Raw genomic sequence first — 19170 nt, forward strand, 5'->3', positions numbered from 1 at the left:
GTTGGCTTCTTCCTCCCACACTATTTTGGTTTTCTGTACAAGTATGCTTATTTTGGCTAAAGTCAAGATGCTCCACCTTCTGAATGCCCTTGTCCAGTATGGTCCTGGAAGCCATAATGAAATGGAAATGAATCTGGTTCCAAATTGATATTTGTTTGTTATTTTTGGAGTTCTCAAGCAAATTACAAGAAAATTGATTCCTATTAAAGGAAAAAAAATGTGGAGAGGCAAAATGGCTGAACCCTAAGGAAGTTCTGTCCACTTGCTCCAAGAACAGGACTGGACTTGAGGCTAAACTACATAAAATTTAACTTAAAAACCACCTGAAAACAGCTGATTGGAAATACACTGAGTGGGGAGCATGGAGTGGGGGACAGAAGAGGATGTGAAGTGGGTGAGCAAACTTGTGCAACTTGGAAGATGTGGCAGTGCAGCTCCTGCCCACTGGGAGTAGGGGGACTCAGCCCCACACAGAGCTCTACAAACTAGAACAAGAGATAATGGAAGGGAAGCCAACATAACATCAGACAGTGGGAATCAGAGGTGATTTGGCCCACGAGGTGGGGGTGGGGTGGAAGGGGGAGAACTCAGCAATATCCCAGGCTAAAAGTGAATGCATGGTTACAGCATCAGCCTGGGAAGCTCCCCCTGATTGTGGGTGTTGGAGGTGCCACAAACCAGAATGGCAAACCTGAGGAGGGGTCTGAGTGGATCACACAGCAGTGAATCTAAGGGGCCAAGTATTCACTGAAAGAATGCTGATGGGGGTTAGTCAGAGTGCTTGGGGAAGGAGGCACATTCCTCCCCACATCAAGCAAAGAGGAGGTATCCCTTCCCTTACCCATGGAACAGCTCTGGGCTGGAAAACTGGCACCCACAGGGCAGGGCCTATCAGGGCTGGGGATTCAGACATCTGGCTTGGTAGAAGCCTGGACAGAAGCCCACCTAGTGAGAGCAGGCCATACTGAAAGATTAAAGAGTCAAGCAGATAAGTAAATTTTTCTTTTTCTTTTTCTTTTCTATCCTACCCTGCTTGAGGTAATGACCAGAGGGTGCCAGCAACCCAGGCAGAAATGAGGCATTGGAAGGAAAGGAGGAGACTGTCTGTTCCTCTTATAAGCTACAGGCACCAGCCCCAAACACAAATCTGTTTAAACCATCCTGATTGGACCTGATACCCCACAGAGCCCAATGCCATGGAGAAAGGGAAAGCAGCCCAGAACAAATACATTGTTTTTTTTGTATCCTCACCCGAAGACTTTTTTCTATTTTTGTTCAGATAGAGTAGGATGGAGAGAGAAAAAGGAGAGAGAGAAAGAGAGAGAGAGAGAGAGAGAGAGAGAGAGAGAGAGAGATGAAAGGAACACATTTCTCACAAGACCCCAACCAAGGGCGGGGACAAATCACAACTGAGGTATGTGCCCTTGACTGGAATCGAACCCACAACTCATTGGTCCACAGGCTGATACTCTAACTGCTGAGCCAAACAGGCTAGAGTCAGAACAAATACATTCATATGGTGATCCTCAAGCCAACCTAGCCTCTGAGCTAGAGAAGCCCCACCCAGCAGACTACCTGGGATTCAACTCTGCAGGGCTTTAGCCAGGAGGCCCAGGGCCAGGCAGGGACAGCAAATCACATTGGCCTTCATCAGAGAACTGCCCAAAAGGACAGGGATCCACATACCAAGGATCCAGATCCAAAAACATTGGAACAAAATCCAGTGAGCCCCATATAGAGCAGATTCAAGATTTTTGTTGTTGTTGCTGTTGTGGCTGTTTTGGTGTATGTGTACTTTTGAAAAAAATTTAATATAATTTTTTTCTTCTTTTCTCTTCCCATATTTTTACTTTCCTATTCCATATTTTACTTAATTTAGCATTATTACTTTCTAAAATTATTATTATTTTACTTATTATTTTCTAGCTTTTATTTTTTATACTTACCCTATTTCTGCCTTCATTGTTCTCATATACTTTTTTTTCTCTTTCTCCAAACTCTTGATCTCACACCTTCTAGTATTCTTTGTGTGTGTGTTGGCTGTTTGTTTGTCTTTTGATCATTTTGTTGAGGCTGGTACTGTTATCATTGTTGATGCTGATATTTTTTTTTAGGTTATTTTTGGTTTGGTCTGGTTTTACCTTGCCCTCTTTACTCTCATCTCTCTATATTCTTTTCTCCCTCTTCTAATTCTTTGGTCTTGCTCTTCCTAGTATTCTTTTTCTGTGTGTATGAGTGCGTTTTTTGTTTGTCTGTAAATCTTTTTGTTGAGGAAGTTGCTTTTATTATTGTTGATACTGGTTTTTTAGGGGGGTTCTTTTTGGTTTGGTCTGGTATGACTTTATTTTGTACTGTCAAGACATATATAACAGTTGTCACGACAGGGTCTACATTGAGACTAAAGGTCAAGAGCCCTGAGAGATGAGCCCACCCACAAATAGACAACAGCAATCAAGGTGCAAATTCAATAGGAGAGCCCACATAACCCACACCAGGGTCATTCTTGAAACATTTTCCTCAGAAGGTCAAGGAGTCTACCCCACTGGGTCCCACAAGAAGGCAACCACATCAAGACTGGGAGGCATAGCAGTCTTATCTCACACACATAAATCAGCCTATACATCCCAGTATGTCTCACCTAACCTGGAACTACCAAACTGCTAAAAAAGTGATAAAAAACAACAACCCACAAATGAAAGAAAAGGAGGAATCCTCATAAAAGGAACTAAATAAAATGGAACCAAGCAGTCTGTCAGATAAAAAATTCAAAGAAATGCCTTTAAGGGTGTTCAAACAATTTAGTGAAAATTAAAAGCAACTTAATGAGAATTACTCCAGCATAAAAAGAAGAGAAAAAAGAAAAGAAAAGAAAAGAAAAGAAAAGAAAAGAAAAGAAAAGAAAAGAAAAGAAAAGAAAGAAGAGAAGAGAGAGAAGAAGAGAAGAGAAGAGAAGAGAAGAGAAGAGAAGAGAAGAGAAGAGAAGAGAAGAGAAGAGAAGAGAAGAGAAGAGAAAAAGGCAGAAGCTATGAATAAAAATCAAGTGAAAGTAAAGAATGACAGTAAATATAAAAAATATATACTGGAATAATTTAATAGTAGATAAGAAGAAGCTGAACTGAATCAGTGAGTTAGCAGAAAAGGCAAAGAAAAACCTCAATTAGAGCAGCAAATGGAAAACAACAACAAAACACCTAAAAGGCAGTAGAGTTTAAAGGAGATTAGGAGAATACATAATAACATTTACATCATAGGGCTACCAGAAGGAAAGGGATCAGAGAAAGGACTAGAGAACATGTTTGAAGAAATAATGACAAAAAGTGTACCAAACCTGGTGAAGGAAAAATTCACACAAACCCAGGAAACACAGAGAGTCCCAATCAAGATAAACCCATAGCCCTGGCCGGTTTGGCTCAGCGGTTAGAGCGTTGGCCTGCGGTCCCGAGAGACCCGGGTTCGGTTCCCGCTAAGGGCACGTACCTCGGTTGCAGTTTGTCCCCGGCCCTGATTGGTCGTGCAGGTGGCAGCCACTCGATGTGTCCCTTTCACGTCGATGTTTCTCTCTCTCTGTTCCTCTCTCTCCCTCCCGCTCCATCTGAACAAAAAATGGAAAAATGTCCTCGGGTGAGGGAAAAAAAAAAGAAATTTATATGCCCTGGCCGGTTTGGCTCAGCGGTTGGAGTGTCCGCCTGCGGTCCAGAGAGGCCCGGGTTCGGTTCCCGCTAAGGGCATGTACCTTGGTTGCAGTTTGTCCCCGGCCCTGGTTGGTCGTGCGGGTGGCAGCCACTCGATGTGTCCCTTTCACATTGATGTTTCCCTCTCTCTCTCTTCTTCTCTCTCCCTCCCACTCTGTCTGTACAAAAAATGGAAAAATGTCCTCGGATGAGGATTAAAAAAAAAGATAAACCCATAAAGACTCACACCTAGACATGTCATAATTAAAATGACAAACATGAAAGACAAAGAAAGACTCTTAATGTCAGAAAGAGAGAGACACAAAGTTAGCTACAAGGGAGATCCCATTATACTGTCAGTGGACTTCTCAACAGAAACACTATAGGCCAGAAGGGAGTGGCATGAAGTAGGCAAAGTAATGAAAAGCAAGGGATTAGATGCAAGATTACTCTATCCAGTAAGGCTATCATTCAAAATTGAAGGGGAAATAAAGAGTTTCGCAGGAAAAAAAAAAAAAGGCTAAAGGAATTTACTATCACCAAACCAGCACTGCAAGAAATGCTAATGAGACTATTATAAGAAGAAGAAATAGAGGGAGAGAGGAACACAGGCATAAGGAATGTAAAAGTCAACAAATAAGTACCGACCAATAATAACCTTAAATATAAATGGTGTAAATGCTCCAATCAAAAGACATAGGATAGCTGAATAAATAGCAAAACAAGACCCATATATATGCTGTCTACAAGACACCTACCACAGAACTAAAGACTCACACAGGATGAAACTGAAGGGATGGAAAACAATTTTTTATGCAAGTGGAAATATTTAAAAAGCTGGTGTAGCAATACTCATAGCTGAAAAAATAGACTTCAAAATAAAGTTCATAATAAAAGCAAAGCAGGTCACTAAATAATATTAAAGAGATTTATCCAACAAGAGGATGTAGCCCTGATAAATATATATGCACCCAATATAGGAGCACCTAAATATTTTGAAACATGGAGAACTTCAAGGGAGAAATCAACAGCAATTCAATCACAGTAGGGGACTTTAACACCCCACTGATATCACAGGATAGATATTTTAGACAAAAAATTAACAAGGAAACAACAATCATAAAAAAACACACTAGAACACTGAATGGGTGTAATTGATATTTATAGAATATATCACCTCACAATTTCAGAGTATACATTCTTTTCAAGTTCACACTGGACATTCTCAAAGATAGACCATATGTATAATACAACATAAGTCTCTACAATTTCAAGAAGAATAAAATTATACCAAGCATCATCTCAGATCATAATGGCATAAAACTGGAAATCAATTACAATAAAAACACTCAAAAACATTCAAACATACAAAGGCTAAATCACATGTTATTAAGCAATAAGTGGGTTGCCAATGAGATCATGGAAGAAATTAAAAACTTTCTGGAAACTAATGAAAATGAACACACAACAATAAAAATCTACAGGACACAGCGAAAGCAGTCCTGAGAAGGAACTTCATAGCAATACATGCCTACTTCAAGAAACAAACAAATAAAAAATTATAATAAACTCCCTAGACCTACAACTTAAAGAACTAGAAAGAGAACAGTAGGAAAATCTCAGTGTAAGTAGAAGGAAGAAAATAATAATGATCAGAGTAGAAATAAATGACATAGAGACTAAAGCAACGATATAAAAGATCAATGAAACCAAGAGCTGGTTCTTTGCAAAGATAAACAAGATTCATCAACCTTTAGTCAGATCACTAAGAAATAAAGACAGAGGACCCAAATTAATAAAATCAGAAATGAAAGAACTGAAGTAACAACTGACACCACAGAAATACAAAGGATTATGAGAAAATACTACAAACAACTATAATCCAACAAATTGGACAAGCTAGGTGAAATGAACAAATTTCTAGAATCGTACGGTTTTCAAAACTCAATAAGGAAGAGTCAGAAAACCTGAAAGGACCAATAACAACTAAGAAAATACAAGCAGTGAGCAATAAACTTCCAGTAAACAAAAGCCCTGGCCTGGATGGCTTTATAGGGAAGTTTATCCAATTACACAGAGAAGAACTAACACATATTCTCCTCTAATTATCTAAAAAATTCAAGAAAAAAAAATCTAAACTCTTTTTATGAAGCCAGCATAATCCTAATCCCAAAACCAGGTAAAGACACTACAAAGAAAGAATATTACATGGAAATATTTGTGATGAGTATAGGTGCAAAAATCTTCAACAAAATATTAGCAAATCGGATACTCAATATATTAAGAAAACTATTACCCATGACCAAATGGGATTTATCTCACAGATGCAAAACTGGTACAATATTAGCAAATTAAAAATGGTGATATACCACATAAACAAAATGAAAGATAAAAATTATCTGATCATATCAATAGATGCTGAAAAAGCATTTGACAAAACCCAACACCCATTTCTGATAAACACTCTTAGCAATGTAGGAATAGAGGGATCATACCTCAACATAATAATGACCACATATGACAAACCTACAGCCAACATCATATTCAATAGGCAAAAACTAAAATCATTTTCTTTTTAGAAGCAAGACAGTGATATCTGCTTTTGCCACTTTTATTCAAATTGTACTGCAAGTCATAGCCAGAGTGATCAGACAAGAAGGGAGATTATAAAGAATCAAAATTAGAAAGCAGGACATGAAACTATCATTAATCACAGATTATATAATTTTATACATAGTAAACCCTTAAGATGCCACCAAAAAACTACTAGATATAATAAATAAAAACTACTAGGTATATCTAACAAAGAGACAGTATATAAAATTAACATCCACAAACTGATGGCATTTTTATATACATCATTAATGAACACTTAGAAGGAGAAACTAAACAAAAAAAGAAAACCAATTACCATTGCAACAAAAAAGTTAATATACCTGGGAATAAACTTAACCAAAAGAATAAAAGAACTGTTCTTCTAAAACTACAGAACATTGGAAAAATAAATAAAAGAAGATAAAACAAAGTGGAAGCATATACCATATTCATGAATTGGAAGAATTAACATAATTAAAATGTCCATACCACCCAAAGCACTCTATAGATTCAATGCAATCCATATTAAAATACCAATCACATATTTCACAGATCTAGAACAATTACTCCAAAGTTAATATGGAACCAAGAGAATGGGAATCGCCACAGCACTTTTGAAAAAGAAGAACAAAGTTGGTGGGATAACAATTCTGAATATCAGATTATCCTACAAAGTCATTCTAATCAAAAGAACCTGGAATTGGCACAGTAAAAGGCATATAGACAATGGAACAGAATGGAGAACCCACAAATCAACCCAAGACATTATGTTCAATTATTTTTAACAAAGGAGACACAAGCATACAGTGGAGTAAAGACACTTTCTTCAATAAATGGTGCTGGGAAAATTGGACAGGTGAAAGCAAGAAAGCAAGGATGGAGGGAGGGAGGGAGAGAGGGAGGAAGGGAGGGAGGGAGGGAGGGAAAGAAAAAGAAAACTAGACCATCAAATTACACCATACAGAAGAATAAACTCAAAATGAATAAAAGACTTGAATGTAACTCATGAAATCATAAACATCCTAGAAGAAAATGTAGGTAGCAAAATCTTAGACATCATATATAGCAGAATGTTAACCAATACATTGCCTACAGCAAGAGAAACAATGGAAAAGCTTAATAAATGGAATTATATCAAATTAAAAAGCTTCTACACAACTAAAGAAACCAGTATCAAAATGAAAAGGGAACCAACCATGTGGGAGACCATATTCACCAACACTATATTGGTTAAGAGGTTAAATTCCAAAATATATAGAGTACTCATACAACTCAACAAAAGGAAGACAAAAAATTCAATTATGAAATGGGCAGAGGACCTGAATGGACACTTCTCCAAACAGAACATACAAATGACCAAGACGCATATGAAAAAAATGCTCAATATCACAAAGTGTCAGAGAGATGCAAATTAAAACGATTATGAAGTATCACCTCACACCTGCCAGAATGGCTACCATCAACAAATAGCCAACCACAATTGCTGACAAGGATGTGATGAAAAGGGTGCTCTAGTACACTGCTGGTGGGAATGCAGACTGGTGCAGCCACTAGGGAAAACAATATGGTGTTTCCTCAAAATTAAAAATGGAGCTGCCTGCCTTGGCCAGTTTGGGGCAGTGGTTAGAGCATTGGCCCGCAAACCAGGGAGTCCCAGGCTCGATTCCCACTAAGGGCACATACCTCAGTTGCAGTTCGTCCCCTGCCCCAGTTGAAGTTGTACAGGAGGCAACGAATTGATGTGTCTCTCTCACGTCAATGATTCTCTCTCTCTTCCTTCTTCTCTCCATCCCGCACTATCTAAAAATAAATGCAAATATATATATATATATATATATATATATATATATATATATATATATATATATATAATCTCCTTGGGTGAGGATTAAAAAAAATGGAACTTCCATTTGACCCAGTGTTCCCACTTTTAGGATATATCCTAAGAAGTCTGAAATGCCAATCAGAAAGAATGTATGTACCCCTATATTCATAGCAGCCCTATTTATAGTAGTTAAGATCTGGAAACAGCCCAAGTGTCCATCAGTAGATGAATGAATAAAAAAGCTGTGATACACTTACACAATAGAATACTAAGCAGCTACAAGAAAGATCTTTTATCCTATGAGATGACATGGAGGGACCTGATGAATATTATGTTAAGTGAAATGAACCAGTCAGAGAAAGACAGGTGTCATATGGTTCAACTGATTTGTGGAATGTAATGAACAAAATAAGCTGATTAACAAAATAGATCCAGAGATTAGCAAGTAAGGAAAAGACTGAAAAACCTCAGAGAAAAGAGGACTGTGAGGATGGGAAGAGATAGACCAAAGAACTTCTATGCATATCTACATAACCAATGGATACAGACAACATTGTGGTGAATGTGTGGGCTGAGGGGTGGGAGCAGGAAGAAAGAAAATTATTAAAAGAAAATAAGTTAATAAAAAAAAAATTAATAAAGGAATGTTTTCTTCTTGGATCTGATCTATAGCTAGGTGTTTATATATCATGTCTGTTCTTGAATTATCTCTAGCTAATAGTCAAACCAGGAAATAATGCTTCACTTGTAATTCAAACATGCAGTTTTATCATATCATGATTTCATAATTATGGTTGATCTTGCGCTCCAACTGCCTTTAGAGAAAATTTTTCCTGTCCATCATTTTGTCATTTTACACATAATTTGGACCCTCTTATTTCTATGTTCTACCCCTACAACAATCTTTGGGCAGCTCCCACTGTAGGAAGATCCAGTCTCTTGAGAAGTTGCCTTGGACAACAGGCCTGCCCTCTCCTTGTACAATTAGCTCCAAGTTGGTAACATATCCTTTTTTTTTTAATTAATTTCTTTTGTTGTTAAAGATGTTTCTCCTTTATTCCCCCACTGAATCCACCCTCCCCCTACATCCCCACCATGTACCCAGCTTTATTGTACATGTCCATTGTTCATGCATACATGCATATAAGTTCTGTGGTTTATCTTTCCCCCACCACACTTCTCAGTCTGTACCACACTTCCACGTCTCTGGGACTACCCCATTCCTCAGACTATTATGTTCATTATATTCAACAAATAAGTGACATCATGAGGTACTTGTCTTTCTCTTTTTGGCTTTATTTGCTTAAAATAATACTTTCCAGGTCCCTCCATGTCATCTCAAAGGATGAGATCTTTCTTTTTACAGCTGCAAAGTACTCCATTGTGTATATGTACCACTGCTTTTTTATCCATTTGTCTACTGATGGTCATTTGGGCTGTTTCCAGATCTTAGCTATTGTAAATAGTTCTGCTAAAATCATGGGGGTACATATTTTCTTTCTGATTGGTATTTCAGGCTTCTTAGTGTATATTCCTAGAAGTGGAATCACTCGGTCAACTGGCAGTTTAATTTTTAATTTTTTGAGGTAACACCATATTGTTTTCCATAGTGGCTGCACCAATCTTCATCCCCACCAGCAGTGTACTAGAGTCCCCTTCTCTCCACAACCTAGCCAACACTTGTTTGATGATTTGTTGATAGGTGTAAGGTGATACCTCATTTTTGTTTTAATTTGCATCTCTCTGATGATTAGTGATGTTGAGCATTTTTCTTCATATGTCTCTTAGCATTGGTATGTCCTGATTGGAGAGGTGTCTATTTAGTTCCTCTGCACATTTTTTAATTGGGTTCATTGTTTTCATTTTGTTGACTTGTGTGAGCACTCTCTATATATTGCAAATTAACCCCTTATTTGATATATCATTGGCAATTATGCTCTCCCATACAGTGGGTGCCTTTGCATTTTGATGATTGTATCGTTTGTGGTGCAGAAGATTTTGAGCTTGATGTAGTCCCATGTGTTAATTTTCTCCTTTGTTTCTGTTGCCTTAGGTGATGTATTAGTGAAAATTCTGCTGTGTATGATGTATGAAATTTTGTTGCCTACATTGTCTTCTAGGATTTGTATGGATTCATGAGTCATATTGAAGTCTTTTATTTGTTTTGAGTTTATTATTGTGTAGGGTGTAACTTGACGGTCTAATTTTATTTTTTTGCATGTAGCTGTCCTATTTTCCCAACACCATTTATTAAAGAGGCTGTCTTTACTCCACTGTATGCTCTTGTAACTTTTGTCAAATATTAATTGAGCATATAGCTTTGGGTCTATTTCTGGGTTCTCTGTTTTGTTCCACTGCCTGTATTTGTGCCAGTACCAGGCTATTTTGATTACAGTGGCTTTGTAGTATAACCTGAAATCTGTGATTGTGATCCCTCCTACTTTGTTCTTCTTTTTCAAGATTGCTGTGGCTATTCGAGGTCTTTTTTGGTTCCATATGAACTTTTGAAGTATTTGTTCTAGTTCTGTGAAGTATGTCGTTAGTATTTTGATGGGGATTGCATTGAATCTACAGATTGCTTTGGGTGGTATGGACATTTTAATGATGTTAATTCTTCCAATCCATGAACAAGGTATGTGGTTCCACTTTTTTATATTTTCCTCTATTTCTTTTTACAGTGACCTGTAGTTTTCGGCAAATAGATCCTTTATTTCTTTGGTTAGGTTTATTACTAGGTATCATTAGTTTTTTTGCTGTGATGGTAAACGGGATTGTCTTTTTAGTTTCTCTTTCTGTGAGTTAATCATTGATGTATAAGAATGCCATTGATTTCTTGACATTAATTTTGTATCCTGCTACTTTGCCAAATTCATTTCTTAAGTCTAATAATTTTTGATGGAGTCTTCGGGGTTTTCTACTATAGTATCATGTCATCTGCAAATAATGACAGTTTCACTTCCTCCTTTTCTATTTGGATTTCTTTTATTTTTCCCTCCTGTCTGATTGCTGTGGCTAAGACTTCCAGTGCTATGTTAAATAGGAGTGGCGAAAGTGGGCATCCTTGCCTTACTTCTGTTCGTAAGGGAAATGCTTTTAATTTATGCCCATTGAGTATTTTAGCTGTAGGTCTTTTTATATGGCCTTTATTATGCCGAGATATGATCCCTCTATTCCTACATTGCTGAGCGTTTTTATCAGAAATGGATGCTGGATTTTGTCGAATGCTTTTTCAGCATCTATTGATATGATCATGTGGTTTTTATTCTTTCTTTTGTTTATGTGGTGTATCACATTTATTGATTTGCGAATATTGTACCAGCCTTGCATCCCTGGAATGAATCCACTTGGTCATGGTGAATAATTTTTTTGATGTATTTCTGGATCCGATTTGCTAATATTTTGTTCAGGATTTTGGCATCTATGTTCATCAGGGATATTGGCCTGTAGTTTTCTTTCTTCGTAGTGTCTTTTTCTGGTTTTTCAATTAGAATTATGCTGGCCTCATAGAACGTGTTTGGAAGTCTTCCTCCTTCTTGAATTTTTTGAAATAGTTTGAGGAGAATGGGTGTTAGTTCTTTTTTGAATGTTCGGTAAAACTCCCCCGTGAAGCCATCTGGGCCTGGGCTTTTGTTTGCTGGGAGAGTCTTGATTACCTCTTCAATTTCCTTAGTTGTTATTGGTCTGTTCAAGTTTTCTATCTCTTCTGGGAGTAGTTTTGGGAGACTGTGTGTTTCTAGAAATTTGTCCATTTCGCTTAGATTGTCGAATTTGTTGCCATATAGTTGTTCATGGTAGTTGTTAACAATCTTTCATATTTCCGTGGTGTTGGTTGTTTCTGCTCCTCTTTCATTTCTGATTTTGTGTATTTGGGTTCTCTCTCTTTGTTTCTTGGTGAGTCTAGCTAAGGGTCCATCAATCTTGTTTATCTTTTCGAAAAACCAGCTCTTTGTTTCATTGATCCTTTGAATTGTTTTTTTGGTCTCTATGTCGTTTATTTCTGCTCTGATCTTTACTATTTCCTTCCTTCAATTTGCTCTGGGGTTTTCTTTTTGTTTGTTTTCTAATTATTTAAGTTGTGAGGTTAGACAGTCAATTAGGAATTTTTCTTGTTTTTTGAGGTAGGCCTGTAGTGCTATGAACTTCCCTCTCAGAACTGCTTTCGCTACATCCCATAGATTTTGTGTTGTTGTGTGTTCATTTTCATTGATTTCCAGGAAGTTTTTAATTTCTTCCTTGATCTCCTCGGTGACCCATTGTTTAATAACATGCTATTTAGCCTCCATGTGTTGAAATGTCTTTGCATGTTCTTGTTGCAATTGATTTCTAGTTTCATGACATTGTAATCTGAGAAGATGCTTGATATGATTTCAATCTTCTTGAACTTGTAGAGATTTAGTTTGTGTCCTATCATGTAGTCTATCTTTGAGAATGTCCCATGTGCACTTGAGAAGAATGTGTATTCTGTAGTTTTGGGATGTAATTCTCTGTAGATATCTATTAAATCCTTTTGGTCTAGTGCTTCATTTAGAGTCTCTGTATCCTTGCTAATTTTTTGCCTAGAGGATCTATCCAGTGCTGTCAATGGGGTGTTGAAGTCCCCTGCTATGAATACAATCAAGGTTATATCTTCTTGTTGGATAGATCCTTTCAATATTATATAGTGGTCTTCTTTGTCTCTAGTTATGGTCTTCATTTTGAAATCTATTTTATCAGATATGAGTATTGCTACCCCAGCTGTTTTTTTGCTTTCCATTTGCTTGGAAAGTTTTTTTTCCATCCCTTCACTTTCAACCTATGTGAGTCTTTTGTTGAGAGGTGGGTCTCTTCTAAACAACATATAGATGAGTCATGCTTTCTTATCCAATCAGCTACTCTGTGTCTTTTTATGGGAGCATTCAATCCATTTACATTTAAGGTGATTATTGATATGTACTTATTTATTGCCATTTTTGTTTAGTGTGGTTCTATTTTACTTCCCATTTCTCCTGGTAATTACAGCAGTCCTTTCAACATTTCTTGCAGTGCTGGTTTGGTGCTAATGTATTCCCTTAGCCTTTTTTTTTTCTGGGAAGCTCTTTATTTGACATTCTATTTTGAATGATAGCCTTGCTGGGTAGAGTAGTCTTGGATTCAGATTCTTGTTTTTCATGACTTTGATTACTTCATGCCATTCTCTTCTGGCCTGTAGTGTTTCTTGTGAGAAGTCAGCTGAGAGCCTTATGGGGTTCCCTTTGTAGGTAACCTGTTGCTTATCTCTTGCCGCTTTTAGGATTCTCTCTTTGTCTTTAATTTGTGGCATTTTAATTACTATGTCTTGGTGTGGGCCTGTTTGGGTTCTTCTTACTTGGGACTCTCTGTGCTTCTTGAATTTGAATGCCTTCTTCCTTCACCAAATTAGGGAAGTTTTCTCTCACTATTTTTTTGAATATATTCTCTATCTCTTGCTCATTTTCTTCTTCTTCGGGGACTCCTATGATGCAAATATTATTACGTTTCCAGTTGTCCCATAGTTCTCTTAAGCTGTCTTCCTGTTTTTTAATAGTTTTTTCCTTTTGTTTTTCTGATTGGTTGATTTTTTCTACCGTCTTCTAATTCACTGATCCAGTCCTCAGCTTTCTCTACTCTGCTTTTTAAACCTTCCAATGTGTTTTTTATTTCTGATATGTCATTTTTTATCTCTTCTTGTTGGTTTTTAATTTCCAATTGGCTTATTTTCAGTGTCTCTATGTCCTTACTCATGCTGTTCAGCTTCCTCAAGATCTTGGCTCTGAATTCTAGCTCTGTTAACATGCCTAATTGCTCAACATTGATCTCTTCTTCGGTGAAGGGCTCTTGCTCTTTCATTTGGCTTCTGTTTCTGTGTTTCACCATTTTGGCTATCACTGTGAGCTTTGGAGCCTGTCAAGTTCTCCCTGTGGGTGTTGGTGTTCTGCTGTTTGTGGCTCCCTCTCCTGTGTTTAGATGAGCGAGGGAGGAACCACGTTGAACACCACTGTCAAGTCTTACTTTCCTGGTTAAAGTTGCCAGCCCAGGAAAGGTACTGTTATCCTCTAGCTTTTTGCCTGGGGGCTAGCAGTCCAGGTTACTTGAGTTTTGGGTTGTCAATTGATTGAAAAGCTCCCTCAGGTGCTTAGCACAGGGGGATTTCCCAAGGGTGGGGCAGATGCTGGTGGTTAGTGAGCCTCAATTAGCACTTCAATGGCCCACAAGGTGGGGTTGGATTTCCGAGGGAGGGGCTGCTGCCTCTCCTCAGAGTCCTGGGAAGGAGCAATGTGGCCACCATCGTGAGTGGCTGACTCAGCCAAAGTTCTGAGCGCCCTCCAGATCCCGAGTGTCCCGACACAGTTCCAGTCCAGTCTGCCCTCCCTCTGCTGGAGCCGAAGGTGAGTGGCTATGGCTGTTTTAGCCTCTGTCCCGGCTCTGCGCTGTGGAGCCACCTGGGAGTGTAACCCGAGGGCGCTGCTCCCAGCTAAGGCCGCTGCCGAGCTGCAGTCCGTGGGTTCCCAGCCTCCGTCTCGCGCCTTCGCAAGCCTACCGGGATGGAGTCAGTGTCCCTCATTGTATGGTCGTCACAAGCTGCTTTTCTGTTGGTTTTTCCCGTCAATTTGTCTGTGTTATAGTTGTAATTCCAGTTGGTTCTGGGAGACGGTCTGTGTAGCTTCCGTTCACTCCGCCGCCATTTTTCCTCCTCTGTCCTTCTATTTTGAATGATAGCCTTGCTGGATAGAGTAGTCTTGAATTCAGATCGTTCTTTTTCATGACCTGTATTAGTTCATGCCACTCCCTTCTGGCCTGTAGTGTTTCTGTTGAGAAGTCAGCTGAGAACCTAATGGGGTTTCCTTTGCAGGCAATCTGTTGCTTACCCCTTGCTGCCTTTAGGATTCTCTCTTTGTCGTTAATTTTTGACATTGTAATGACTATGTGTCTTGATGTGGGCCTCTTTGTGTTCTTCGTACTTGGGACTCTCTGTGCTTCTTGAACTTGAATGCCTTCTTCCTTCACCATGTTAAGAAAATTTTCTGTCACTATTTCTTCAGATATATTCTCTAACCCTTTTTCATTTTCTTCCCCTTCGGAGACTCCCATGATGTGAATGTTATTACGTTTCCAGTTGTCCCACAGTTCTCTTAAGCTGTCTTCCTGTTTTTTAATTTTTTTTTTTTTTGGTTTTCTGATTGGTTGATTTTTTTTGTACCCTCTCTTCTAATTCACTGATCCAGTCCTCAGCTTCCTCTACTCTGCTGTTTAGTCCTTCCATTGTGGTTTTTATGTCTCCTATGTCATTCTTCATTACCACTTGGTTGGTTTTCAATGTTTCTATATATTTACTCATGGTGCTAATGTCCTTACACTGTTGAGCTTCCTCAAGATCATGGCTGTGAACTCTACCTCTGATAATTTGCTTAACTGCATTTTATTTTTCTCATCTTTGATAGAGTTCTCTTGTTCTTTCATTTGGGATTTGTTTCTTTGTTTCACCATTTTGGCTATCTCAGTGGGTTTTGGATCTTGCCAAGTTTTTCCTGTGGGTGTTGGTGTTTTGCTTTTTGTGGCGCCCCCTACTGTGTTTGGATGAGCCTGGGTGGGCCCACATTAAACACCACTGTCAAGTCTTACTTTCCTGGGTAGATTTGCAAGCCCATAAAAGTTTCAGTTATCCTCTAGCTTTTTCCTTGTGGCTAGTATTCTCAGTTACTCAGTGCCTTGGAATGTAGCCCTGGTGTTATGCATAAGAAGATTTCCAGAGGGAGGGATAGATGCTGCTTATTAATGAGCCTCAATTTGCATTTCTTTGCTTCACCTGGGAAAAGCTGAATCTCCGGGCGGTGGGGGGGAGGTTAGCTGCTTTTTCCCATAGCTCTGGGAAGGAGCACACTGGCCACCATCCTCTGTGGCTACAACTCAATAAAAACTCTGAGTGCCCTCCAAATCCCAGGTGTCCCCACAGGTTTTCAGCCCAGTCTGCCCTCCCTCTACTGTAACCCCCAGTTGAGGGGCCTTGGTTATTTTAGTGATCTTTCCGGGCTCTCTGCTTTTTGGAGTGGGCTAGGTCTTTATTCCACAAGGGCGCTGCTCACAGCTAAGACTACTGCTGTCCATGGGCTCCCAACCCGTAACCCTCTCGCACCTTCACAGATCCTACCAGTGTCCTTGGTTATATGGTCCTATCCTGTTGCTTTTCTGTTGCTTTATTCTGAAGATTTGCCTTTATTTTAGTTGTAATTCTTGTTTTTCCTGAGAGATCATCTGTGTAGCTTCTATTCACTCTGCCTCTGTTTTTTCACATCCTCTATGCCTATCTTGTGCGCAGCTGAGTGGCACAGGCCTTCCTGGTGCCTCAATTCCCTGCAGGTCCCACGGGTAACTGGATCGCACAGTCCCTTTGGGTACCTGGCTCTATGCCTATGTTATGGGCTACTGGGTCTCACAGGCCTCTCTGGTGCTTCAACACCCTGCAGGTCCCACAGGTAACTGGATGGCACAGTCCCTCCTGGGTTCCACAGGCCTCTCTGGGGCTTCAGCACCTCACAGGCCCATGGGTAACTAGATCTTGCAGTCCCTGCTGGGTTGCACAGGCCTCTCTGGTGCTTCAGCACCCTGGAGGTCCCAGGAGTGAGCAACTGGACTGCACCAGTCTCTCTTGGGCTCTGGCTTCCCACTGCTCTTGTGGGCTACTGGACTGCACAGAACTCTGTGGAGCCCCAGCTTCCACAGCTGTAAGCTGGGGAGTGCTGCTGCCTTGTGGGTCTCAACTCCTGCTCAGCTTTTGCTGTAGTTTTTGTGGATGGGTCTCAGCTTCTGGTCTATACTTCTGTTGCCTGGGGATGGATGTCTGCTCCCAGCCTCTGTTGCTGGGGGTATATCTCCTCTTTGTTTGGGCTGCTACTATGGGGGATGGTGCTGGGTTCTGGGCTGTCTATGGCTTCTGTGACTGGCACCTTGGGAGCTCCACTACTGTGCACTGGCCTGTGTTGACACAGAATGTCCACTGGTCCATGGTGACAGGTGCACTGGTGAGCTCAGGTTGCTGGGCCCTAGCCGCTCCCACTGCCCCCTCCCAGGGAAGACCTGGGATCTTCCAAAATTGTGGGACCTCCCCGTCATGCAGGGGGAAGTACCCTGAAGGGCTGCTTACCGTGGTACCTGGCTGCTCCCATCCACAGCACAGGAACCTTCTGCTCTGAGTCTGCACTGTTCAGGTTTGGATGTCTATCTTCGTGTCCACTCACACACTAGCTCACACTCTCACACACTAACCTCCCTCTGGTCCTTCCCACTGTCGTCTTAACCTAACATGTCCTTTTACAAAGCCTCATAGACCAGATGAGCTCAAATTCCACCTTGCAACAAGATTTTAACAAAACCTTGGATATTTGAGAAAGAAATACATCCAGACTGGAAGTAGTGTGTTTCAGAATTGACACGCCCTGTCATGTCTTCAAGGACCTTTAAAAACAGTCTTCTGTCATCCTCCAGTTTTTGCCCACCTCCTCCTTTCACCATCCTCTGTGGTCCTCAGAATCAAGGCCCAGCTGCCCTTAGGCCTTGAGAGGAGAATCCTTACCTTTACTCAGAGAACTGTTTTCTCTTTCCTAATTTTTCTAGGCTGAAAAACCTATTCTCAGGTAAACTGAGTGCGCCATATTCCTTCCCACCAGAGGAAACCCCTCAGCAGAAAAATTACACCAGAGATTGTAATTAAACCTTATTACATGGAGGTGATACTGACAGAAATAATCCTGTGTGAGACACAGCAAGTGCCTGGTAGAGTTGCTTTTGTATAGACACCACTCTTTCCCTTTTCCTTGGGTCTCAGCTCTAGAGTTTCTGAGAACAACTGCTGCACACACAGTGTCCTTAGAATGAGACAGGCCCAGAAATGTTAGTACATTCACCCAACACCGACACTCACACAACTATGTCTCCCAGACAGAAGTTTGGCTCAATCTTCCCACAAATTTATGTTATCAAATAGAATACTTACTTTCTCAGTCTCAAACATCTGTGTTGGGGTTAATACTAACCTCACATTTCCCTCTAGAACAGTGGGTGAATATTTGACTTACTTTTTTGTAAATAAATGAAAGACTCAAATTGTTTTCCCAGACCAAAGGCAATAATTTGCCTCTAAGGTAAGTCATGTCCCTACCCTTAGAGACTGGAAATTGCTTGCAACTTTAAATGTTTCCTTATTTTTCCAGCTACTAAAGAAAAGTTTCTAACAATATCTCAGGGTCAGTGCCAGCTAGGGTAATCCATGGCATGTCAGTGGAATTATGAGAACCATGCTATTTTGAAGTCTTTGCTGACTATACTACTATATACACCAGTAATTCTCAATGTGTGGGCCCCAGACAAGCAGAATCTCCTGGGAAATTGTTAGATGTGTGAATTGTTGGGTTTCATCCCAGACCTACCTACTGAATGAGAAACTCTGAAAGTGGGATCCAGTAACCTGTGTTTTATTAAGCCCTGTAGATGAATCTGATCACTGATATGCACCAAAGTTAGCAACAATCTTAAACAGAAATGACTTGTTTAGTGGGAACATTCACTGGGAGAGGCATATAATATCCTTCAGGTGTACCTTATAGGTTCTGGTGTTGCCCTTGACCCTGGTTAAGAGAGTTTATGCCCAGTAAGCCACAGCAATAACAAAATCTACAACACAGGGTGCTTGATATTTTATTGTCTGTGCTAAAATATTTTAGAATGTTCAGTAACTACTTGATAAAACAAGAATAATGGGAGAGGACAATGTGAGCTTAACTGAACCCCCAGGTTAAAGGAATATGGTTGATTGTGTGTGTGTGTGTGTGTGTGTGTGTGTGTGTGTGTGTGTGTGTCGGGGGATAGAGTAAGATGGTGTACGTGTGTGTGTGTGTGTTGGGGGATGGTGTAAGATTGGGTAGGGTTGGTTATGATCATAGCCACTTTCTCAGGAGAGCAGAGAGAATGTTTGCTTTTGTTTAAGTTAGCTGCCCTCTATCACCCAAAGTGGCTATCTATAGACTAATTACCCAGATTTTGTTCTCTTGTTCCCCTGTATTTAGATGGTGTGATTATAAAAGGCCCTTA

Source organism: Molossus molossus, unplaced genomic scaffold, assembly GCF_014108415.1.
Source record: "Molossus molossus isolate mMolMol1 unplaced genomic scaffold, mMolMol1.p scaffold_m16_p_7, whole genome shotgun sequence".
Classification (NCBI taxonomy): domain Eukaryota; kingdom Metazoa; phylum Chordata; class Mammalia; order Chiroptera; family Molossidae; genus Molossus; species Molossus molossus.